At 36.4% G+C, this 27,075-nt stretch overlaps 1 long non-coding RNA gene across 1 annotated transcript in view; it reads left to right on the top strand.

The window, feature by feature from the left end:
* The window catches only part of LOC134141710 (uncharacterized), a 59,786-nt gene extending 42,895 nt beyond the window's left edge, over positions 1-16,891 (top strand). The window contains exon 3 of the long non-coding RNA XR_009958698.1: positions 16,839-16,891. This is a non-coding gene — a long non-coding RNA (uncharacterized LOC134141710). The remainder of the gene's footprint in view (positions 1-16,838) is intronic.
* The last annotated feature ends 10,184 nt before the right edge of the window (positions 16,892-27,075 follow it).

Below are 27,075 nucleotides of genomic sequence, written 5' to 3'. Positions count from 1 at the left end.
TTTTCATCCATCAATGTTTTGCAATTGCAGTCAGGAAATCATGCCGCATTTTCTGTGGAACTCTACAAATGTAACAACATTATGGCCTTTGCTTTTGAGGAACTTCTGGTTTAAAGTAGACAAAGACATTGTGAGGTAAGCCAGCAGGAGGCACAAAGTCAGGAAAGCGTGGTTCTGAATAGGTTTCATAAATGCTAGACAAGGGAGACCAAAGCTTAGACATATTGTTCTGGACAAGAGAAAGGAGAGTTTGAATTGGCATTTTGAAGGAAAGCAATGGGTATGTTTTTGCATAAGTTAGAAAGTACACAGGTATACTGCTCTTGGAGAGCGAGTACATAACAGACAGGATTACACAGACACTGTCGTATTTTATAAGACACAACCTAAGCTTTCACATGCATGCCACTGTATTCATTAGCTTGATTATGTCAAAGAAGAGTAGCTGGATGTTGCTGTGCCAATGTATGGTTTTTAGAATCTCGTTATTCAATTTTACACAGGGAAAGGCAACATATACAAAGTTATCTGTCTAAGAGGCACAAGTTATAGAAGTGTTATTTAATAATTAAGGCCATGGATTGTAGTATAGATCTGCCACGATGCTTCATATTCCTACTAATTATTGTGCTATAGTAGTGGAACAGTTCAGTGTTTATGGTTGTAAACGATATTGTCCAATTGATAAACTTAGTGCTTATATTCTTCCAGTCCCATCCCCTTGACACCCTCCTTTAAGGTATTTGGAGATGTTGATAAAATCCCCCCTCAGTCTTCTCTTCTCCAGGCTAAAGAGGCCCAGCTGTTGCAGCCGTTCCTTGTAGGGGAGATGCTCCAGTCCCCTAATCATCTTTGTAGCCCTACACTGGACTTTCTGCAGTAGCTGCACATCTCTCATGTACGGGGGAGCCCAGATCTGGACACAGGACTCGAGATGAGGCCTCCCCAGGGCTGAGTAGAGGGGCAGGATCACCTCCCTCAACCTGCTGGCACCACTCTTCCTAATGCACCCCAGGATGCCGTTGGCCTTCTTGGCTACGTCGGCACATTGGTGGCTCATGGTCAACTTGTTGTCCACTAGGACTCCCAGGTCCTTCTCTGCAGAGCAGCTTTCCAGCAGGTCAGCCCCCAGCCTGTACTCACGCATGGGGTTATTCCTCCCCAGGTGCAGGACTCTGCACTTCCCTTTATTGAACTTCATGAAGTTTCTGCCCATCTCTCCAGCTTTCCAGGTCTCTCTGAATGGCAGCACAGCCTTCTGGTGTCTCAGCCACTGCTCCCAACTTGGTATCATCAGCAAACTTGCTGAGAGGTTGCTCTGTCCCTTTATCCAGGTAATTTATGAAGAAGTTGAATGTGACTGCACTGAGTACAGAGCCCTGGGGGACACGGCTAACTACAGGCCTCCAACTAGTCTCTGCAGCTCTGATGACAACCCTCTGAGCTCTGCCACTCAGCCAATTTTCAATCCACCTCACTGTCTGCTCATCTAACCCTCACTTCCTGAGCTTACCTATCAGGATGTTATGGGAGAGAGTGTCAAAAGCCTTACTGAAGTCAAAGTAGACTATATCCACTACTCACCTTTTACCTACCCAGCCAGTCATCCCATCATAGAAGGCTATGAGTTTGGCTAAGCATGATTTCCCCTTGGTGACTGTGCTGATTCCTTCCGATCGCCTCCATATGTCTGGAAATGGTATCCAGGATTAGCTGCTCCAGTAGTAGCAATACGTTTCACATTATAATAGGTGAAGCTGGAACTTTATGTAGGGTGTTCCCACTCTCTGTCTTGTCTCATCTGCCCTAATTCTGTCACTGACTTTGCTTTTCTGTTACCCATGATGTCAATTTAGCGAGGATGTAGTTATTTGCTTGCTGTGGTTTTGTCGTTTGGATGTTATCTCTTTTTCTCTTTTTCTTTTTTCCTCACTGTGGAGTGCATTTACATCTTTAAGACTTTCTATTACATTCTATGAGAGGGTTCATGCACTGTGTTGTATTAGAGGATTACACTGAGCTGTCTTATAAAAGCTATTTGTGCTCTTGATTTGTTTTTCCTCTCAAAGAGCAAAGAGGAAGGAGAAATATATCAACTATATTTAATATGTGAATTCCACCAGCGCATTTACTCACTTATGTGATAAAAAGCTTGAGCAGTAGTAGAGCACTAAGAATTAGAAATAAAATTAAAGAAATAAAATCAAACTAAATTAAGAAAGTAGAAAGCCTCTTATTCCTCTTTTTCCAAGAGGCAGAAATAAATTAATATATTAAGTTCTGTTCAGCAACAAGTACAGAAATTTATTCAATAAATTCCTGTTATAGTTATTCTCAACACTGCCACAAATGTTTTTTTGTCTTAAATGAATATTATAACTTACAGCAAGACAGAAGAGGTGCAGGTGCAATAATAGAAATGTTGGCTGTCAAAATCTTGGCACAGAAACTTCCAAGTTTCTTTGAGTCAGAGGGGCCATGACAATAGCATCTGAGCAGATATTTGAACTGGAAATTCACAGTTAGGGGAATTACTAAACAGACTGAAGGCCCAGGGATTGCCATACCAACTGTATAAAAATTGCAGATGAGCAGCTTCATCTCTAAGCTTCTTGATGACGTTAGACCTTACAGTATTCATACCCACATGCCTCCTTTGTGTGCATTAATTTTCAGCATACAAAACATTATGCATTTTTACTCATGTTATCCAGTGAGAAAAGGTGTTTAAAAAGCCAACACACAGGTTTACATTCAGCAGTTTAATTCAACTCAATTTAATGCCAGAGATATTACTGTCTCTTTGATACTGTTAAATATTTGAGGAGAACGTATTGTAGCTCAATAAACAGAAGCATTGAAGATGCTTTAGTGTTATTATGTCCCACAAAGAATAACTGCATGATTTGAGGCTGCATTTTATTTATTATTGAGAACAATGGCAAAAAAAACCCAAAATTAAAAGGTCTGTGAAAAAACAATGGGCACATATCTGTGTGTGTTAGTCTCTGCCTATGTGTGTCCTTTGAGACAATCTGTATTGGTGGAAAAGATTGTAGTTGCATTTATGGCAGTGATGTGAGAAAAATATTTCTTTATTTAAAAATTTATCAGCAAAAAGTGTTAAAAGCTTATATAATTTGGTAAGTTTTAGAAACTGTTGATTCACTGCTGAGATGCATGTGCCAGTACATTTACTTTTTTATACTGGCTGAATTTTGCTCACTGAAGACCTATTAGAAATGTGTAATTCATACTGATTTCCTCCTTTGGTGTGTTTTCCCTTTCTTTATGTTACATATTAGTAATGATGAATAATTCACTTGTATTGCTTTTAATAACTAGTTTTGCTGAAAACTGAGATATCACAAAAGAATATTGTGCAATCCTGGCTGAAGATCTCTCTGCATTTTCACAAATATTAATTAATTGTGTTTTCTTGCACAACTGTGTTATTATCTCTGTTCTGTCAAGATAGGAGGAAAACTAAACATTAGGATTATGCGCAAGAACTGAGACATGAACTTCTTCCTACCGACTCTCTGCCTCAAAACCACTTTTCTACCTGACTTGCCCAGCATTCATCTGCATCTCTTAACTGTGAGGCTTTGTGATGCTCCATGTGTCACTGTAATTGTTGTCATATTATCCACAAGAAAAAGGTGTACAAAATTTTCATGATCATGTATGTGGGGTCTTTTGGAGAATCTTTTTGAGAGGGGAATGCAAGAGCAGCTTACAAACACTTAACAACTGGTAACGATGGCTGGGGATGACTGGAGGGAGATGGACAGTGGTTTTGTTTGTGTGTCTGTTTGTCTGTATTGCAGACAACAGATAATTAAATTACGGTGCTGCTGAGGCAGACTGGGTTTCTTAGATGCCCTGGAAAATAATGGTAGCAGATTGATACTAGGAGAGTTGGGTCTAAAATGAATTGAATTAATGTGGAAAGCTGATAATAAGGGCTGTCAGAGAGCAGTCCAAAGGCTGTGGGATAAAAAGCGTATGGTCAGCTACATTTGTGCAGGTATCCATCTGGAAGAAGCTGAGAAACTTTACATTTGGAATTGGGTGCAGGAAACAAGGGCTCTAGTTCAAGGCAGTTTCTGACTATTTTGCACAAAAGCTAATGGCTAGTATTTTTTAGAGGACTTCTTGAGATCACGTGAGAAGTGACAGCTTTTATAAAGGAGAGTATGATGGAAGGCGTGTGGGAAATTTAGGCTTACTCTGCACCAGGGTATTCATTCAACTTCACAACTACTGTTGTGCCTACTGAATTCAACAGCAATGTTTTTTTGATTTGGTGTTTGTTGCCTCTGTTTAAATGTGCTAGAGCTGGAAGTTTTATTAGAATTCCACAAACTTTGCAAGTAACATTTTTATGTGTGTTTAATTTGTTTGTTACAGGCTTGTCTCTGTCTATACACAATCTGCTGCAGAGTGCAAAAGAAAATCTCATTAAACTTGAATTTTGTAGAAATGCATCTCTAGAAGATATTTTCCATTAGTTAGAACTAAATATGTCCCTTGACAATCTAATCCCTTCTATTTCAGAAAGGGCTTAGGAGAAAAGCCTCTAACATGGTTGAGAGTTATTCCTATAAAATAATTTCAGAAGTTCAATAGTTTCAATAATTTTAATAATTTTGGAAGCGTTGTGTTTTGGAAATCAATATCTGGGACTGAAACATCAAAAGTTATTCATAGCCTATAAAAACAAATTGTTAACAGTGGAGGCTGTCAAACAGAGAACACGCAAGGCCAGGGAGGAGCTGTTAGCATAGGAAATGTACCTGGAGTGTTCAGGAGGAGTCCATCTAAGTTGATTTCCTGATACTAGCAGACACACTCTTCAATATCACAAATCAATACACATAAAGCAGTTTTGAAGTTATGGGCTGTACCTTGTAAGGTGCTAAACATTCTGGTGCCAGCTGAAGAAAACAGTGTGTTTAGCTTCAACAAGACAGTGTCTTTGAAGTTCTACTGGCACTTGTGATGGTTGGATCAGGACTGCAAGTCAGCACCTTTGTGTTTGTGTAGAGCAATTCACAGAATCACAGGATGGGAAAGGCTGGAAGGGACCTCTGGAGATCATCTAGTCCAACCTCCCTGCTCAAGCAGGGTTGAACAACACAGGCATTTATGTTAGTCTGTAAAAAGTCAATTCAAAAACAAGCAAAAAACAAACAAACAAAAAAACACAGCCATGCCTAGTAATAAGTTCTGTCTATTCTAAAGGCTTCTGGTACTATTAATGAAAAAAGTGATTAGGGTAAAGAAGTGAGACCTGCACACAAATGTGCTGTACAAATGTGTGGTGTCCTGCACGTTTTTAATGCTGCAGGTCTAAGTAACTACTGGAAAATCAGTTTCAAGAAGAGTCTTTCAGATTTCTAGGTCTTGGGGCCTCTTCCCCTCTGTAAAATACTTTCTTAGGTAGTGACAACCATTAAGGCTTGTGAAGTGCTCAGAAACTACTGTAATAAGGATTATCAAGGTAATCTCTCTGCTTTGTTTTGAAATGGAACCCTATGTACTCCGGAGATGGTTTAGATACCCACCAAAAAATCTCAACTTTATGCAATAGATACTGAAGTCTCTAAGTTTTGGCTGATTTAAAAATGCTAGTTGCTCTGAAATCTTCTCTAGAAATGTGTGTTTCATTTGTTTGAAGATTCATAAGATTTTCAACCTCTGGACAATGCAAGTTTTGGTCTTGTTCCTACATTCTTCTAGGTTTTGTCATTGAACTTGCAGAGAAGTTTTCAAAAATCTGGTTATGATGAAGTGTATGTTGAAAATAATGAGAAATTAATCAAATGGGAAGCTTATTTTAAAAATAAGGGAGCATGTACCTGATTAAATATGTGACATAAATATTTAAACCTATATCTGTTGCATAAATAATAATATAGATCAGACTGAGATAGCCTGAGGGTTCTGTAAGTGTTATGCTGTGTGTTCATCCCACAGAGACAGGAGAAACCAGCAAAGGCTTCACATTTCATTAAACCTTTAGACAGTTTTTTATATTTCAAGCCCTCTGGGGTGGGAGAATGGCCCTGAATGGCTTTCTAAGATGAGCTCTAATGTAAACACTTTGGCTACAGTTTTAAAAATGTTTTATGTGACATCAGCTATGCATGTTTGAATGAGCAGGCGACTGGCAACTTGTGTATTTTCTAAGCAGATAAACTGCAAGGCATCATCAGCTCTACTGTAAACTGATATAGGTCAAGTATAGTAATGGAAATACTCTAAGGAAATTAGATTAAAAGTTTTGTTTGCTTGTCTGTTTCTATCCATCTGAGATTCCATATATAGTATACCCTGCATTTAGAAGCTGAAAAAATTAATGTAATATATATGCTGAAAATCTGTCAAGCACTGTAATCCAGTGTCCTGGTTTCTTTTTCTTTTACTTGTTTGTGCATGTAATCAGTAGAACTGTATGCATTTTGCACTATCTTGTATTAGCAGATCTGTCGTGCTAGCAATACCTTAGCAAGACTAATTCAGAATTAGTTCAGGTAATTTCTGTGGTTATTTCATAAAGAAGATGATAATCTGAAGATATCTTCTGTTTTTTAGGAGCAGTAAAAATACAGAGTGTTGTGTCAACATATTTTTTACGTAGATAGAAAGCAGAGGTAATTTTTCCTACCGCCGCTGCGTATCATGAACTGAATATGCTTGAGCTAAAATCTTTAGTTACCTATATAATTTTCATAATTTTCATAATTTTCATAATTTTACTCAAAGCCTTTATTTTGTAGTTTCAGTATCTAAAGATGTGGTCAGTGCTAATGGTATCCAGCACTGAATAAAGATAAGATTCTTTTGATGTCTTTCTTATATGTAGTTATATCTATTTCTGCTGGTTCTGTAAAAATATTTCTGCAGTTAAGAAATAAATTTAAAATTCTGCTATCTGTAACATCAAAGAAACAGAAAAAGCATAGCCATTCTAGGAGAGAGGCAGCAGGAAGGGTTGAAGTACTTATTGTACTTTCTTTGAGGCCTCTACTCTTCGAAATTACAGAATTGTTCCATGATATTTTTAATTGATTATAAGTATCTCCCTTTATGTTTTAAATGAAATTGTGATATAAGAATAATTTAAAATATATACATATATGTAAGTAACAATATATATAGTACATAATATAATTGCTGTTTAAAATTCCTGTATCTGTGACATGTACTTAGCAATATTTCTCTGCTCCTTCATGTATCAATTCCCTAAGCTTTCAGGATTCAGAGATTCAGAATTATGCACTAACAGTGCTCATGGGGCCCCTGCTAGTCTTTGATTATAATCTTTTCTGGGTCAGATTAATAATTCATAAGATATTTTTCTGTGAAAAGAGATACGTTTCCTGTCATCTTCTGTCATCTTTTTTAAGGCTTCTATCAACTGTCTAACAGATCTCAGGCCAGATAAGTTCCTTTGAGTGTTAAACTTCAGAAAATGGGTAATTACTAGTATATGAACAAGCACCAAGTAAAGAACATTGTTAACGTGGACATGTTTTCTGGATCTTCAGCTATTAGACTGTAGAGCAAGGAAGGTAATGAAAGATCCATTTCATGAGACACTTGAAATGCAAGTGGTAACTTTTCTGTAAAAAAAAAAAAAAAAAAAAAAAAAATCACTGCGAGGAATAATCTTGCAATGAGCAAGAGCTGTAGATGCGAATAAATTTTGCAGCATTTTTGAGAGAAATGATACATTTTTCCTGTATCCTCTCGCTGGTTCCTTTAGGCCGATTCATAGCTGTTAACATCTTGTTCAATTTACGTTCTTTGGGATACAAAACGGATTTGATGAAAATTACATCTGTGCTAGATTTAAAAGGACATCTTTACTTTTAGTTTTGTTTTGTTTTATAAGGGCCCATTTCCCTCTGTATTTCACTGAGTGTTGAAAACTGCTTTCACCTGAGAGACCCATGTATCTGGTAAAATGAGTTTGAATTAAACAATTCAGAATGTAAGGTAAAAAAGAAAATCCCAGGGATTTTGATTAATGTTGCATTCTATTACGTATTTTTTTCAATTACATTCAGTTTGCCATTATTACTGAGGACTGAAATAGTGTTATTTGAAGTATTGCTATTGCTTTACCTGTTGCAGACTTCCAAAAAAGAAAGTAGGTTGGTGTAGGTGTAGGTTGATGCTAATCCTATGGAAAGTGACTCAAAGTTATATAAGGTCCCACACAGGGTAGTGAGAGCTTCTCATCAAACTCCATATTCTTTGAAATGAGGTCAAAAGAGAACCCTGTACAGGGATGGGGAGCAGCTCCTTGTGTAGGCTTGCCGGGCTCGAGTATTCCTTGCTGCAGAGCTGTGGAATAGATAGCAAAGTGTGTGCAGGCCACGATGTGGCAATGCTGGCTGCAAGCCTTCCTCTGTTATAGACTTCTTGTGTGACCGTGGGAAAGTTGTCTGGCTTCCCTGCTCACTAGTAAAATAGCCTAATGTAAGGATAAATCTGTTAGTTTGATATACTCTGTACTGGAAAAATGAGGCTATACATGTGTTTTTGTTCTCCTAGAATCATGCCATAAGAAGACCCTGGCATGGAAGGAGAAGGCTACTGCTTTAAAAGCAGTCATGATTAATTCTTTTGCTAAAAAATATACCAATCTAGCATCACGTTAAATCTCAGTATGCAACTCTGCAGTCATCTGGAACTGCTTAAATTAAATTGAATCAAAGAACTGAAGTATGATTAATATTGTTATTTCAAGATAGGGTCTTGATGATATGTTGTATAAAATGTAAGTGGATGTATAGAAGAGTAATAAAAGTATTATTTTTCTCACAGATAATTGATAACTTTTTTTAACTCACATTCCACTATAATAAGAAAGATTAATTTCTAAAATATCAGCATAAAATGGATTGGTGTGGGAGAGGCATTGTTTTCTGTCTTTTTAAATGGTATGGATGTGATTAAATTGCAGGTGAGGGACTACAACCTTATTATAGCAATGTAAAAAGGTAGAAGGGGCTAAATTACTCTTTGAGGCACGTATTTCAGGAATGTTGTGCAATCACAGAGAGAGAATAGCAGTGTAACTTGCAAGACAAGTATTAATGACAAAGAAATTCATGCAGAGATTTAAAGGTCTAATCACATATTGTAAGCACAAGTATTAATGACAAAGAAATTCATGCAGAGATTTAAAGGTCTAATCACATATTGTAAGCACTTCATCTGTGGCAAAGCTTGAGACAACTTAAATTGCATCTGGGAAAAAAATAAAGGAGGTAGTAGGCTTTGAGATTCTGTATTACAGTTTCTAAGTAACCAGCAGTGCCTGGTTAGCCTGAACTGGAATTAAAGACACTCTTTACCACAGCTTCAGAAATATTGGATTAGGGAGAACCTAGTCAATGCTTGCAGTTTTCTCAGCCTCAATTTACCTTTCCTCTGCACTTAAATCCTTATTATAGTAGAAGGGTGAGAAATGACTGTCATGAAATTTGCCCTGCCAGTTTTGCATCCTCTAAGGATTCTTTTAAACTGGGAGGTCCTGCCATTCTGAAATAGGTTTAAATGCTCTCTGGACATATGTAACTTTCTGGAGATACGTTTCCTTCACACGGCAAAACTTGTGATGTGCTGTGGTTGCTGTGTTTATCTAATCAACTCCACTTCCATAAGGGAAGTTCCTGTTTGTAATAGTAAGGAAGGCTGTAAGTCAAACCCCTAATGGTTCACAATAGTGCACACTTCTGTCTATATACGCTCTGGAATGGGACTTCTATATATAATTTTATGGCTATAATCCACCAAGTCTCTAATTTTTTTTGCAAATAACTATAATTAAGATCAGTGAAAAGTCAACATACAATGGCCCTCTCTCTACTTTTCTTGTTCTTCTTCAGTACAAATATTTTACAATATTTCATGTTTTATATCCAAAAGAAAAAAGGGCTATGTTTCAACTGAGTATAAACCAAGGATAATAAGATAGTGAATAGATATATTTGGGTTCTTTTTTCGATCTGAATCTGGATAACCTATTACAAAGCTAAGGACCTGGAGCAACTGAAAATAGGAAATTGTTGCAGTGTTTCTTATGCAACTGGTAAGAATTTGAAGTGTCCACTCTGCAGGGAATACTGCCACTGTCAGGTTTGTTTACATTATGAAACAAAATACTAAGCCAGTATTCTGCAATACATTGCCATATATTATAGTATTGTTTAGAATATAACAAAATAAGTACTATTGTTACATTGTATTCACTTGTGCTTCTGAATAGGTTATTAAAAATATTTTACATAAAAGTGTAAACATGAACAACCTAAACTCAAGCAAAAGTTTTTTTTACTAAATCAGAATAAAGTGTCTGTATGTTATTGAAATAAAATATCTTGGCATTGTGTAAATGAAATAAGAAAGCTTAGATTAAACTTTTTCCAATATAGTTCATTCAGAGCAGAATATTTAAATAAAATGTATGTACTAGAAGTGTATCTCTCCTATGCAAAGCAATATTGTCAGAAAGATCTGAGCTAACTGTAATCAGTCGTAGGTGTAAAGGCTGGGATGATACTATGATTCTGTGTTCAGAATGTTGCATCCACTTTGGAAAGAGTTCTGTGAATTATTAGCAGCATAATACCATTCATTAAAAGTTTCAGTAATGAAACAGCAACACAGGATTTTTATCCTGCTGTGAACTTTTCTGACTTTTAAGTTACATATTTAGTATACTTCAGGGGAATTTTGCAACATGACTATCAATATCATTTCTGAGTTTCACAGTTAAATCCATGAGGCTCAAACAGAAAATTCACCCCTTGTGTTACTGTGATGCAGCTTCTCAGGAGGAAGATGCATTACTGCCATATTTACCACCACCACTGCCACCACCACCAATAGCTACAAAGAAACCGCAATTTGGAGATGGTCACAATTGTCTTACAGGAGATCTATCAATTTCTTAAGCATGGAGTTACATTTCATTTTCAAAACTTTTTAAACATTTATTTATTGAGCAGCTCTTTAATTTTCATGAAAATATATTATTTTGTGCATTGCAAAGCACAGAACTGCCTGGCCAATGCTGATGGATTCTTTCAATGCAACTGTGTGGTGTATATTTTCTCCAGAACATACTGACCCTGGGGATGGAGTTGGAACCTGGGGCCAACTAAATGCATTACAAATGTATTGTTACATGAATAGACATTAAATATGTGAAGTAGCATCCAGAAGAGGGGTATGCAAGTCCCTTTCAGCTGGCATTCTGGTGTGGCAAACCTAAAGAGAGGAACTGTGTGTTTATCAATAAGCTATTTTCCAGATAATAGCTGAGAATTAAGACCGTCATTCAAGGAGAAAGGTTGAAGCTTTCAGAAATGAGGTTTTTCTCCCATGTGATAACTTGCTGGTGAACACGTAAATTCTCACATTTCTTCCAGAAAAGAGGCATAGATGGTCAAGATTCTAGGTCCGCCTGGAAATTTGACTTCAACAGAAAAATAAGTTGGTGAGGAGGTTAGTGACAAAGAGCTCATTTACAGAGCTTTCATCTACATGTTATGGAGCAATTTCATGAGCAAGTCAGTCATGTACTAGGTTAACTGTGACCAAACCTAGCAATCACCTATTCATGATCAAAGATTCAGGCTGTTGGTATGTGAGCAGGTTATAGTATGTATGTTTATGTTTTTAGCATTTAATTACATTGCCATTCTATTTAATAATGTATTTTAAAGATGCAATTTACTGATTTTTTCATTTGTGCTCATCTGATGGCCTTTGTCAGCCAGCTTAGGTGAGTTCATCTCCTACTTAAGAGTTTTCTCTGCTTTTTAACTTTTCTTGGTGGCAGTCAAACAATTACTGTCTTTCGTGAGATAGTACAATTTCATTTCTAATTCCAAAGAGTGTTACTTGAAACCATGACTTAGCTTTTTTCCTAATCTCTCTTTTAAAATTTCACTTGTTTGAAAACATAAAAATGAAGAAATATTGAGGTAGTACATATCTATTGTTTGGGTTTCCATGTGCCATTTTCAGTTTTCTAATATGCAGAACTCTGAGCCTGGTGAATGTGAAAGACCTGGAGATATCACTGGATTCCCTGAGTCACAATGATTTGTCATATGTGCTTGTTTCAATTGCTAGACAATTTCTTCTTTCTCACCTCTTTACTTTTCAGCACAATTTTACGTCCATTTTTTTTAGCTCATTTATAGTGTTTTTTTGATTTTAAGCGTATTTCAAAGATCTCATTTTCAGTTGTTTTGTAGTATTTTCTCGCTTGGGCAGTTAAGAGCTAGAATAGAACAGAATTTTCAAAAGAATTTCGAAACAGCATTTTCGAAAGAAACTGAAGCTAATGACAATACTGCTGGTAAGATAGATACCAGCGGTAATGTATGCTGCTCGTTTTTTCTTGTTCAAGTAGCCCTGGTATGTTAAAATTAAGGCAAACCTGCTTTATTGTAATCAAAGCAATCATGGTATGATAGTAGCCTATAGATCTTCCTGTGCAGAAGTAGTTCTTTGTGTAGATGTTGCTGTTTGATAGGGGTGATATTTACATAATTCATCTTTTCATCTATGCTTAGCTGTTAACCACTGGAGTCACTATACTGGAAGTAGCACAGTGTTGTAACACCTCCATTGATGTGGGTGTGTGTTTTTAACAATCCCCATGGTATGTGATCAGAACTTCTGGTACAATTTCAGAAGTAAGGTATAGGGATTTCATCAGGTTAAAAAAAAAATCAGTCTGTTCCTCAATAATCCACTTAAATAAAATGCATGGAAGTTGTTTTTCATTGTAATTTTTTTTAGTAAGCATTACTGCATTGAATAAAACCACATCTATTACATATTTTGGTTCAGATTCTTTACAGACTCCTTAAAGTCCTCCTGTATTGGTTTGCATTTGGTTCACACCATTATTAATGCTTTTATTTTAGGCTGAAATTCTGCAACAAAATTTTGCAGTAAATGGGTAAAATGTGCATCTATAATATTGCAGAATAGAAAGGGGCCACTTGAATGGCAGAATCAACTGTATGTCGACATTTCTTGGCTTTTTTGAAGATATGATGCTTTGCTCAGTAAAGACATGTTGCTTAAGACTGATCATTATTAACCAGTCAGTAAGAGAGGAAAACCTAGAATTCCTGTCTCTGAACTCTGTCCATATTCTGATAAAAATGGTTGGATGCACATACATACACTTGAACATTAAAGCAGGTTTTCATACATTCTGTAATTCAACATTATCATTTAAGGTAGATTCCATTTGCAAATGTTCAAATGGTCCTACCAAAAAGTTAGGTTAGGAGATGCTATGTAGCAACATGAGAAATAAATTTGGTAAATAATACACAGTCGTAGACAAAAAAAGGACTACTATTTATTTGGTAGCTATTACAGTGTTGTAAGAACTAGGCTATGCTCAAAAATGAGTTGCAGCTAGAATTTACAGGTTTGGGGTTTTGTTTCATTGCAATCAAAATGTCGTATTGTGAAGTTCATGTTATTTAATGTTTGCTTGATATTCTCTGTGCTTATTGCTTTCTGTTTTGGTTCACAGATTGACTTTTATTAAAAGGGCATTTTTAATTTCCCACCAGTAAGTTGGCTGATCATTGCATTAATAGAGTGAGATACATAAAAATAAGATATGAATACTGTAAATGAACTTTAAATTATCTGACACACTTCATCACTGCTAGTATTGTTGGTGACTAAGTATAATCATTTATTAGATACACATTTAAGAGAATTTGAAATTACCTTTGTATTTTCGCTCTAGGATTATCATATACATTGTCTTCTATCTTATAAAAAGCAAGTTCAAATGACAGTCAATTGTAATGTAGGAAATGTGTAAAATAATTTATTTATTCTATTTAAAAAGTGTATGTACAGATAACATAGAATGTCTGGAAGTCACATTCCGGAACCTATTTTAAATATTTTGTGATTTAAGTATAGAAAATAATCTATTTCTGAAACAGTCAAGTCATCATGCATATTTGAAATTTTAGAAGAGGGTCACATAATCCTCCTGAACTGTAGAAACAAGAAACATGATGATAGGAAAGAAGATCTGTTACTTGAATCATACAATAAGACTGGATCAACCATTGGAATTATACTTCTGACCCACTCCAACATTAATAAATGATCTAGTATTTTCCAATTCTCTCTTCTTTCCCCTTGTTATCCCTTTACTTGTTGATTTTTCTAAAGATTAAATAATAAAAATATTATATGGAAAAGTTACTTTAACATATATTAGGCCAGTGTGCTACATATATGAATAGGTGTAGGGATGAGAGAAAAAATGGTAAAGTAAGAAAAGATGTAATCTTTTCAGGTTCAGCCTCTCAGAATTTAATTACAGGGCCATCCCAGCATTTTCAAAAATCCTTTTTCTTTTTTTAAGAAGTCCTGTAATAGTATTTCCATGGTCGAGCAAAAAAAAAGTCTAATGAGTTTGATAATCCGTGGAGAGACAAGGGTTAGTCCTTCACCTCGCCTGTCTGGCTGCTCAAAGATGAGAAAAATATGTTTTTAATTATTTGATAAAATTTATTTTGGAACATGTGTCAGTTTTGCGAAAGAAGACACTGCCATTAAAAAGGATATCTGAACTCCAGTTCACAGTATTAGAGTAACAGTTCTGATGCAGCGTATCAATTTTGTATCTTCTGTTAATAACATTTCAAGAAATATATTTTTCCTGCTGTTCATGAATACAGTGGTTTATAGCATTGGTGTCCAGGTACTCGGCTTCTATTGATAACCATTTGTTTTAATAGATTCTTTTCTCTCAAAGACTAAAATATTTGATAGTTTCATAATATGTGTTTTTACTGGAAGAAGAAATGAAGGGAAGTGTGTCTAAAACAAGCGCAGCTGAGCCAGCTATTGTCTATGGCACAGTCGTGGGAAGCCTTTAGGGCTGGTCACTCTGTTCGAGACTCAGGCCTTCTTCCCTAAAGGTACGTCGCATTCCTGGTTACACAGAAACAGGGCTAAAAGGTCTCCTGCGCAGCGGGAGTGGCTGATAGTTACTACTGACCTTTAACTGAATAAACTGTCAGATCTGACCTTTTACATAAGTACGATAGGGACAGGGAAGAAGCTAGCAGCAATGATTTTACTGGTGCTTTTTTCTCTGTGCTGGATTTTTCCGAAACTGCCATTCTTCTGGAGTCCAGAGCTGCTCATTCTCTATTTGGCTTAGTTAAACTTTCTTCAGCCTCTGCTAATGAGTAAAATCACTTTAAAAATGCAGATTTTGGAATGAATGTAATTATCTATACTGAATATTGCAGTATATTGTAACCATAAGTAGCTGTTTGGGGTACTAGGAATGGGTTACTCATGGCAGCACAGAGTAAAGGAAAGCTGTTTCATCCTTAAGCACACATGCTCTGAAGTGTGCTGTTAATTGTTTGCTATTTTTGGAATAATTTTTATTTTATACAAACACTTGTGTAGTGTCATTAGTAATGTTTTTCTGAGAAGTAATAATATTATTACCAAATAGCTGCATACTGTTTTCCTGCACGTGATTTCAAGGAACATTTTGTAGTATGACATTATTCCAATGGAGAAACGGAAAGTTTATCCTTATTTCTCCTGATCAGAATTGTCTCTGGAGATCTTGTTCTTTGCATATTCAGATCAGAGTGTTAGTCTCTAATATGACCTACCACCCTGTTTTAAAGAAAAGAGAGGGGAAAAATGAGATGGAGTCGCCAATACATTAAAAACCTACCAAGAGATATGTGTTTCTTTTATTTATATTAAGTGACATGAGAAGATGTATTCAAGCTAATTGACTTCCTTTAAGAAATAGGTTCAGACAGTTAAAGGAAGATATAAATGATTAGAAATACAAAGATTTTAGCTAGATCTAATAGTCAGGAGTAGCTCATTTCATCTGCAGTGCTAAAAACACAGAACAGCTTTTAGCCTGACTTATTTAACTCTTGAGGTTTCTGTTTGGAAGCATATCGTCTTTTCAAAAGACATTGCTAATAATAACATGTTATTAGATCCACACCTCAACACAGAGATGGAGGTTAACAAGTGATCAGAATTCTTTCTATGCACCTCTTGATGAAGGAAGGATGCGTAACTATTCTGGAGGCTAAGGAATTGAGCTTCAGTGTGTATAATCATGAATTGGGAGTACTGTCAAATCAGAACCAGACAGCTTACGTGCTGCAAAAATATCCTTCTCTACACATCCTTAATCACTGTTTTCCAATAAGAGATGACTTGGAACAGTAACCAAGAAAATATACTGTTTTCTTCACTGGAAGTATAAATGAAAGCAGTAAATATCTTAATTCAATTCCTTTTGCTGTCTTTTTGATACCTTACTTTTCACTGCCAAGGACATTTGTGGGAGAATATGAGGTTGTCATGATCTCAGTCTGGATCTGAACGTCTGTTATTTGATGCTGGCCATTTAGCAGGTTCCAAGTTCATAGCATTATCTACAGCAGGATGAAATTAGGATGCAGAGAGTGTATGTATGATAGCAAGAGAGGCAGAGATGCCATATCAAAAGTGTCATTTAAAGTCATGTGACGTTCAACTAAGATCTTCGTGTTTTATTCCATGCCTGTTTGCTTCCCTATATTTTGCCTACTGAAAATACTGAGGTGTAGTATTCTAAGGTAATAGTTATTTGGGCAATCTGCCTCTGCAATACTCCTAATGCTTTGCCAATTGTACATTTTCTCTTGTACCTAACATTTTTTACAGATAGTATAATTAATCACACTTTTTAAATTAATTGTTTGATTTTTTTTTAGGTTGCTGTCTGCATCACCTAACTGTCTCCACTCTCAGCAGGAATGGAAAATAGGTAGGAATACATTTGAGCATAATTCTACACAGTTTCCAATGTAAGTTAAGGTAATTCCCTTCAAGTACTCAAGAACTAGTACCACTTACTATCTCAGAAACTGTTCCATGCTAGCATAGGGCCATATGTGAAGCCCCTAGAAGATGACAGTCCTCTTGCATACTCTCAAAACTCTTCTCAGCTCTTGATACTGAAATACTCTCCTCTTCTGAGCTTTGAGAAATATAGTCTCTTTACCCACATTACGGTGTCCAGAATAAGGGACGAGAATTTAATGGAAGATGAGGAATAAACGAAATGATGGATGAGAGAGTTATGTACTTTGAGTAGGGGAGAAAATGTATTCACAGATAGATTTGCAGGTGTGCGAAGAGCTAACTGAGAATAGTTAGGCACATCTCTACGTTCAAAGTGAGTAGGACAGTGTGGCTAGTTAGTGAGGACTATTTACTTTAATTATTGTTATTCACTTCCATGTATAGATACATGCTTGACCAATTGTTGAGTTTGGTCTATGTAGCATACTCGCAGAAATCCCAGCTAGATTATTTACTCTAAGAAATGAAATTACTAAGTTTTATATATATAAAAGTTACAAACACTTCTAAGGAATGAAGTCTTTAGCACATCGAATTCACAGACACTTTTAGAGAAATTATGTCTTTCTGTTGCCCTTTGTTGCATCCTATTGAGCAAGGATTGTGATTCAGTGAAAATTAGCAAGCAGTAAGTTTTCTGGTAATATCTGAGCCAAAATGTGGAACACTTTTTTTTTTTTTTTTTTTTTTTTTTTTTTTTTTTTTGCTAGAAGCAGTCTCTATAAAAGAAAAATAAATTTGCATGGTTGCAGAATCAGAAAGGTTTGAAGAAGCTATGAAAAGAAAAAGGAGAAGATTTGTGTGCCAGCTAGTTGTATTTTTTAATCTAGTGTTAAATATCAAAGCTTAACATTTCCCTATTATAAATTCAATTTAATGTATAAGAATGAAAAGATATTCCAACATAAATACAGTAAAATATATTGGCTGAGAAAATGCAGAGAGCACAAATAATTATTTCAGTAGATCACTGCATTGCTGAAACTCTAAAAGGTTCAAATTAAAAGTGTTTGAAAGCCATCCTGTAGGCTAATTGTGTTTCCTTAAACCCTAAGGCAACTCATGATATCTCCATGGCAACTGTTCTTTACTTTGTTATTTAGAAAACTGTTTATGCTTCATACTTCACATATTACTGGGTACAATGAAAACCTAATATTGAACAAGTTTAGTAGCAGCTTTTACTATGTCCCTTAAAGTCCAGGTATTATATATGTGATTTCTGGTCAAATCACCAGTATAAATGCTAAGTTTTTGTAATGAAATAGTTTCTACTTTTTTTTTTCACTACAAAATACTTACTTGATAACAATGAAAATGATGCAATGTTATTTTTTTCATATGTCATTGTAATTGTGATTCAGCAGGTTTTAATTGCTCTTCATTTGCCTGTATTTTTCATGCAATTTAGCAGAGGGATCAGAGTGATGATAGTGATTGATAGCAGTACTAAAACTGAACATGATGAACTAGATTCTTATTCATTTTACAGTCCATACTGTATCATTGATACCCGGTAGTCTCATGTACCATAAACCACCGCAGAGTTAGGACTAATAACCTGAAGCTGAAAAGGAAAATGAAGTTAATGAAGAAGTAAATAGGAACCTGATAAAGCTCTGTCAGATGTTCAGTCTGGCATATTCAGGAGATGAACACCTAGAGTACATTTGCTTCCCCAGCTTACTTGCTTAATGACTACCGACAGCTCATTTCACCTCTGTACCTTAGTTCCTATAGGTGGTATTAATGACTTTTATCTTTTTTGCAAAACATTGCAAGATCTGCACTTGAAAATAGATGCATTATACCTCAGAGCTTTTCTCTCTTTGTGCATCCTAACCAACCTGCTTTCTGGTAATGTTACGCCTTCTGTCAGTTCCTGCCCGGCTTTTGTTGTTGCAGTCATTCCAGAGAGCTACTCAGCAGTTTCAGAGTCTGGCTTCCTGCTAACCTTTGTCAAGATGCATCATTTTTGCTGGAGCTACTTAGTTGTGTTTATTTTTAACAGAGGGGAGGTTGTAAAACTTTTGGTCAGCTGTTACTGCCTGTACTTTTACATATCGGATAAAATTCTTGCCAATGTAGCTCATACTATGCGATGTTCAAGCAGTTGAGGGAGGTTTACATTCTGCTGTATGTAGTCTTCTGGGAGGGGCTCTGGTGTGAGCTGAATGAAGAGGAACAACTGACAATGACTCCTGGTCTTGTAGTCATTCTGGAGCATGTAGCAGCACTCCTGATTCAGCTGCATAATCTGTTTGGGGAGGCAGTGGTAGTGAGATATGTGAATAGTTCTGGGCAAACATCTCTTAAGGATGTTTTAGATCCTCTTGTACAGATGTAGATGGGAAAGAGATCTCTTCAACCTGTTGGGATCTACCACAGACCTGTTTCTACAACGTTATGGTACTTTAAAGTAAACTGTAAAATATTTTATTCTTTAAGGATTCAATTTTGGTTTCTAAAATCTGTGCTTTAGTATTTTTCTTAGTATTTAGTTAGTACTTAGTTTTCTTAGTATTTAGGCGTTTTCTTCTTCACAGATTTCAGTTTATAGTTTGTGTGAGAAAAATTATACTTAATGACAGAGACTTAAATAAAAGCACATGTTTGTGTGCTTTGCTGAGTTGAAGCCTGTCACCTCAATGCCCCATTCCAGCTTCGTTGCCCTCTCTCTGAGAAATATGAGACCAGCATGATGATAACTAATCCTGCAGCTATTGTTATGGTATTGTTTAGATGTATCAGTGAGGAATATTTTGAAGAACACCTCCAATGGTTTGGACTAACCTTTAATAAATCAGGGTACAGCAAACTGCTTTGTGACCTTGATCAACAGTAACACAATTCAGATACCAAGTGCAGATGAAACAGTTCCCAAAAAACTTAAGACTGTAATGATCACATTTGTATAGAAATTTTAATTTGGTCTTATGGAGACCATAAAACCACTCCCCTCCCAACTGTGTAATAGTAGTAATTCAGTCATCACGAGCAGCTTGGTAATAACAAACTGCCAGTCTATCTTCCAGCTCCCATTGCTAAGAAGTTTTAGTCCCCTCTGCTGGTCCTAGAAAAGTATAGTGGCGAGCAGAATTAGACATACATTGTGCATGCCTGGAATGCCAGTTGATTATGATGCTTCCATTCAGGCAGCTAAAGAACTTCCTTGTGGTTTTTATTTGCATGTACAGTACAATTACAAATGCATATGTTTCTATGAAATGTATGAACAGAAAATAGTTGTTAAACAGTTTGCAGGATGAAAAGCTAAAAACATGTTAATTGTGAAGTCTTTTTTGATTTGTGTTTATAGTAGCACTACTAAGCAAGAACAAGCTACAGAGTGAATGCATACCATTCATAATGGCATTGTTGTTTCTAAAACCTAGTGGTAATAACCTTAGTGGTATTTGCTTAATGTCTGCTTTTAATAACACCAAAGAGGTAGGCTCTAATGTTCCAGTAATGACACAAATGACAGTAGTCAGTGCCTCTTTGATGCAACCTCCAATGGTCTATTTAATCTAATTGTGATATGTTTAGGGAGCTATATTCATATGCTTTATTTCTTGCAGATGGCTCTGTCACCATTTGGTGACGAACAGACCACTTGTACACAACCTTTTCACACCTCTATCTCTGAAGTCTTCCTTACCTCAGGAATTCTCAGAGTTAAGGCTTCAGCTTTTGTTTTTGCCTAGAAAATAAAGCATGATTGCTTTAGGAGCATTTGGGCCTCCACTGAGAGTGGGGGAATTCCACAATGTTTGACAGAAGAGTAGTTGTAGAAGTCAAAATACTAACAATACTCCTCCTAAGGACTCATCTTTGCAGGTACAAATCCTAGCAAAAAAGATTTGGCAGTTCTCTGTTCCCTCTTCAGTGTTTCTGTTGTACAAGGTAACAATAGAGAATTTACCTTCAGAATTAATAGTAATCCCTTTGAGATATTTTTAATGATCCTAATGAATTTACATTTATAGAAGAGTTGGTTTTGTCCAATAAATTATACACGACATTTCAAAAATGTAGAAGTAAAAAGGAAGCTGTATAAAACATAAATGAAAATGAAAAGCATTCAAGAATGCATAATCCTATCCTAATAGAAGTTTTAACTTCTTTGGACTAAGTCCAGTCTCAGAAAAGCACCCAGTGACTTCAGTTAGTATTTTCACAGAATCACAGAATGGTTGAGGTTGGAAGGGACCTATGGAGATCATCTAGTCCAAACCTTCTGCTCAAGCAGGGTTACCTAGAGTATGTTAGACAGGATCGTGTCCAGGCGGGTTTTGAATATCTCCAGAGAAAGAGACTCCACAACATCTCCGTGCAGCCTGTTCCAGTGCTCTGTCACTCTCACAGTAGAGAAGTTCTTCCTTATATTCAGGTGGAACTTCCTGTGTTTCAGTTTGTGCCCATTGCCTCTTGTCCTATTGCTTGGCACCACTGAAGAGAGTCCCATCCCATCCCCTTGACACCCTCCTTTAAGGTATTTGGAGACATTGATAAAATCCCCCCTCAGTCTTCTCTTCTCCAGGCTAAAGAGGCCCAGCTGTTGCAGCCGTTCCTTGTAGGGGAGATGCTCCAGTCCCCTAATCATCTTTGTAGCCCTACGCTGGAATCTCTGCAGTAGCTGCACATCTCTCATGTACGGGGGAGCCCAGAGCTGGACACAGGACTCGAGATGAGGCCTCCCCAGGGCTGAGTAGAGGGGCAGGATCACCTCCCTCAACCTGCTGGCACCACTCTTCCTAATGCACCCCAGGATGCCGTTGGCCTTCTTGGCTACGTCGGCACATTGGTGGCTCATGGTCAACTTGTTGTCCACTAGGACTCCCAGGTCCTTCTCTGCAGAGCAGCTTTCCAGCAGGTCAGCCCCCAGCCTGTACTCACGCATGGGGTTATTCCTCCCCAGGTGCAGGACTCTGCACTTCCCTTTATTGAACTTCATGAAGTTTCTGCCCATCTCTCCAACTCTCCAGGTCTCTCTGAATGGCAGCACAGCCTTCTGGTGTCTCAGCCACTGCTCCCAACTTGGTATCATCAGCAAACTTGCTGAGAGGTCGCTCTGTCCCTTTATCCAGGTAATTTATGAAGAAGTTGAATGTGACTGCACTGAGTACAGAGCCCTGGGGGACACGGCTAACTACAGGCCTCCAACTAGTCTCTGCAGCTCTGATGACAACTCTCTGAGCTCTGCCACTCAGCCAATTTTCAATTCACCTCACTGTCTGCTCATCTAACCCTCACTTCCTGAGCTTACCTATCAGGATGTTATGGGAGACAGTGAGTGCCCATTTTGAGCATGGGTTTTATGTTGTGTTGAGCCCTCCAGGCTTACTGTGAAATGAATAGAAGTTGAGTAATCTCTCTTTTTGAATAAACTTTGTATCAGGTACAAGCTATGAAATTAAGGATTTAGATATTAAATTAAACACAAATATGGAAGGCATGAGAAATAGTGATCATTCACAAATAATATAACTATAAAATGATGAGACTGGAGTTAGACATACTGCATATATCAAAGTGATTCTGAATAACAACGTAATCTACTTTTGTCATAACCCAGAACCTATGTGGATTAGAAAGCAAATGAACAAAAAGTTAATTACCACTTATTTGATTATATTTATGGTCTGGAGATCTCTATGTAGCTAGCCTATGGCCAAAGACACCTTTAGCTGCTGAAAGTCTTCAAGTAATTAAAAAAAAAATTGCACAAAATGCAGTGTTAGTAATGTCTAATGATAATGATAGTCCTTTTTGTTTTATGGAACCTGAATATTAGAAAAAATCAGAAAATTTTGCTAACACAAACATCAAAATAATAGATGTCATGTGAAGCATTTAGCTTATTTTATTGATTAGTACTATACTGATCGCACTTTATCAGTATGGCATTAAACTTAGAAGCAGTAGGGAGGATTGTGAAGGGTGAAAAGGGAGGTAAATGTGGAAAATGAGTAGACAGGGGTACAATTTCCTTTTCTCATTACTTCACTGGTTTTCCTATTCATTTTGTCCATGAAATAAAATGAACAGATAATTTTTATGATTGGCATTAACTGACTAATAACTTCCAAAATTAAGAGAGTCTTTTTAGTGTTAGTTGCATAAGGAAGTCGAGGGAAGAAGTGTAGTTATGAAATAACATATTGATGCTAGCTTGAAAACAAAACCCCTGTTCGACCTTCAGTTTTGCTTTATTGTTGCTACTGCATACTATTTGCAGATGCAGAAATAGAATGTAACATACAGAGACTACAACCAAAGATAAAGAAGGAGCAATAGGAATAAATTAACTCATAAGGGGGAAAAAAAAAAGAAAAACTTGTTTCCATAAAACCTTAATTAAAAAAAAAAAAAAAAAAAAAAAAAAAAAAAAAGGTGGAAGGAAAGGAAGCAGCACTTACAGAAACAGATTCTTTTTATGGCTATATTTTTTTAGCACTTTTCATGGGTGACATTTATTGTGAAAAAAAGATATTCTTAATACTTTTTTTCCAATTTAAGTATAGTACAGTGTATGTGTACGAATATATATAGATGCAGTGCTAATATGGAAAGGTATTTAACGTATCTTCTGTCACTTAGTAAATGTATTAATTTCCTTTTAAACCTTGTCCTATCTTTTAAAATTACAGAGCTGGCTTTCTCTAGAAGGGCAGTAGAAGGTACCCTTCAGTTTTTCCTCATTAGTTAGACATTGTCTGTTAAATGTGTCTAAATACACTTGGGTTTGTTATCCTTTACTAGAGAGGTACATTAAAGCAGATGTGATTATCAGAGCAATAAGCATTCTCCTCTTGGACAGAGAAACAGACATATTCCTTCTGATATGCCTGGTGACTGAGGAAAGTACTGGAAGGCCCAGTTCGTCCCAGCTTCCCTTGATGGTGTGACATCATCCTGATCTAGGCCTGGGATTAAGGACCACAGCAGAGTCCTAAAAGCATGACTTGCACTTCTCACATCTCCTTCTGAAATATTCTTCTTTGATATTGTGGGTTTATTGATTACGTCTGATAATATTAAGAAAACACATTCCTCCTGCTCACCAGGGTGGGCAGAAGCAAAATATATACATGCATTCACGTACATATGCATTTACCCTAGGGCAGTTAAACAGTGTAATTAGTCAACTTGATCATCTCTAAGGAAAATTGAAAGCTCAGCATTGTTATGATTTCTTAGCATCAGAGATTACAGAAGCTAAGAACATTTTCCAGGAGAAAGAGACTGGAGAGATTTTGATGCAGGTTTATCTTCAGAAACAGTACAGGCTGGATATGTGATAAAATAAAGCAATGTTTCATAAATACCATTTTTAGTCTGTTAAGAGAGAGTCATTTGACTTTGGTATCCTGAAACAGTTGGCAAGATACTTTGCTGCAGTTTCATTTCTATGTATGTTTATATGGCTCTATTTTGTTGTTTCTTTTGTTTTGGAGCCTTTGGAGTTATTCTTTAACAACCCTTTAGAGTTGTCAGGATTTTTTTCTACATCATTGCCTTTAATTCTTGTCCTATCTGTTTTTTTCCATCATATTCTCCCCTCTGCCTCTCTTGCGGTCATCTTTTTTTTTTTTTTTTTTTTCTTCCAGCTCTCTTGCTGCTTTGCTTTTTGATTCATTACTTGAAATACAATTTCTCTCCATATGAAGAAGTATCACAGGCATGATTTATGTGATATTTTCTTTCTTCAAATACAGATGTTATAAATTGTGAACAGGAGCCTCTGAGTAATGTGGTTTAAGATTATCTATTGAATCCCTGGAGTTTCAGCAGAACATTGATTATTGTTCTGATAATGCTGTTCAAATTTAGAAAGACAGTAATGTAGCAAATAAAAAGTAAATTAAATCTGATGTAAGGAGAAAGCACACTGAAACAAATAAAATCCGTTAACAACAAAACCTTATAAAAATATACAAGGCTTAAGATAGGCTTTATTTTTTATGGCATGCATTGCAGAAGCTCAACACAAATCAGATAAGTACCGTGTTTCTATCCCACAGATATATATATATGTGTGAGTATATGTAAAATATCTTTAGCAACAGGAGGTTTTCAAAATCTGATTCCTGAGCTTATTGCACTAAGATGAGACAAGATTTCAAAAGTGCCCTATAATCTTGATTGTCTGTATTCCTGTGATGCAGAAAGGATATGATTTTCAGAAATAAGTGTTTAGCACTTTCTGCAAATGATATTTGCCTCTTGCTCTTAGTATCTCCCAAGCTGGGAACACCAAAAATTAAAGCAAACTAAAACAGTAAAACCTTTAAATTTGCTTTAAAAAGAATTGTGATAGAGAAAGTTCTTAGTGGGGGCTAAGCTTAACTCTGTCACCTGGGGGCTTGTGGTAGAGAAAGATCAAGAAGATACAGGTTTTTATAAATGAGAGAGTAAGACTTGTAAAAAGAGCCATTACCAGTGTTACCTTCTGCTCCTTCAGCTACATCTATGGACTCCCTTTGCAGGATATGTGCACAATGTTTACTTTTAGTAATATGTTGTCAGTGGGATAGAAGGACAAGAAGATTCTCTAATATAGTATTTATATAATTGCAATTTAACTCTGTAGTGAAAATGCCAACAAATTAATTGTAGAATGAGTACCTAATAATTATAGAACAGTTATCATTAATTTGCCTGATAAGTCACACTTGCGAACTCATGAATGATATGTTTGTTGTTCAACACTGTCTTTACATTCTCTGATGGGCTGTGGCAGTGGAATGTGGATGTTGAATGATTAAAAGTATGAGGTGGCAAGCATTTTCTGATTCATGCTGGATCTGACGGAGTCTTAGTACTTTCCATCTAGTTGTTCTACATCTGCTCTGACATCTGTGAATACAACATATCCATCCAGAAAGGATGGCTGGCATCTACCAAGTTAATAATGCTAAATTCACATTAAAACAAGGATTTATTTTTAAGTTCTGAACAAAAAACCCACTAGAATCTTCTGTAAAAAGCTCTGCCCTGTGTGTTCAGCTGCTTGTATGTTATGTATACAAATAAACCCAGAGAAGTGCACCTCTTAAGCAACTTTTTGATTTATTATCCCCTTTATAAACTAAAGCAAACGTTGAACTAGGTGTTATTCCTTTTCCTCATTGCAATACAGCTAATAGCAGTATTCCCAGTAGTATTAATGGGTGCAAGATTAGGCCAGAAAGCTGGGGTTTTTTTGCTTCAATTAAATGAGGGTACAATAGATTATTCTTTCAAGGAGCTGTCGTGTGCTGTAAAATACTTGGTATTTTTCATCTGAAGGAAGCAACATGCAGTCATTATTTGTATGAAAAGTGCACTAAAACTTGATTCTAAAGTGGTTTAATAAGTTGCTGAGGGACTTTACTAATGCCTTCATCTGCTAGATGGTAGTCAAAACCAGGAACTGTATCATTCAATCTCAGTGCTCTGAAACAGAAAGTAAATGTCTAACAGGAACTGTTCACTACAGTTGGGAAACAGAAACAGTTGTCTGAAAACCAAACAAAAACTGTATGTTAGTCTAAATGTCTTTTAGCTGACACAGTGGAGCTTTCTTCAGAAACTGGAGGGAGCTGGTAGCACTCTGGTTTCTCAGTTTCTCAGGATATGAAGCCAGAAGGTCTGCAAAAACCAAGTATGAAAGAAGAACTCTAATTCTACCATTTCAAAATAATTTTTCTGAAGATACGGACAAATCCTGTAGTTATGGCTGCCACAGCATTACAGCACAGCCTGGAAGGTTCACGGAATTGACTGTGATAGCTCCACACACAGTGGAGACTTACAGCATTACATAGAGAAAGGCCAGAGTTTATCAGACAGTGACATGTGATGTCTAGAATGGATGTTCTAATTTACTGTCCGATTTCTGAACACTCAAAGACTTCTTTAAGTATCTCCTCATAAACTGTGATGGAAATTTTTAAGTGGAAACAGAGGTATCCATTCATTCTGTGTCTTGATTCTACCTATAATTTTAAGGCAAAATGCTGAAGATGTAACACTGATAATAAAATTGAGGCATTTTGTGTTACTGATGGTACCAGGACAGATTAAAGGGCCTGAAGTAGG

This window comes from Rhea pennata, chromosome 5, assembly GCF_028389875.1.
Source record: "Rhea pennata isolate bPtePen1 chromosome 5, bPtePen1.pri, whole genome shotgun sequence".
Lineage (NCBI taxonomy): Eukaryota > Metazoa > Chordata > Aves > Rheiformes > Rheidae > Rhea > Rhea pennata.
The sequence above is the reverse complement of the archived record's forward strand: the minus strand, read 5'-3'. Positions and strand labels throughout refer to the sequence as shown.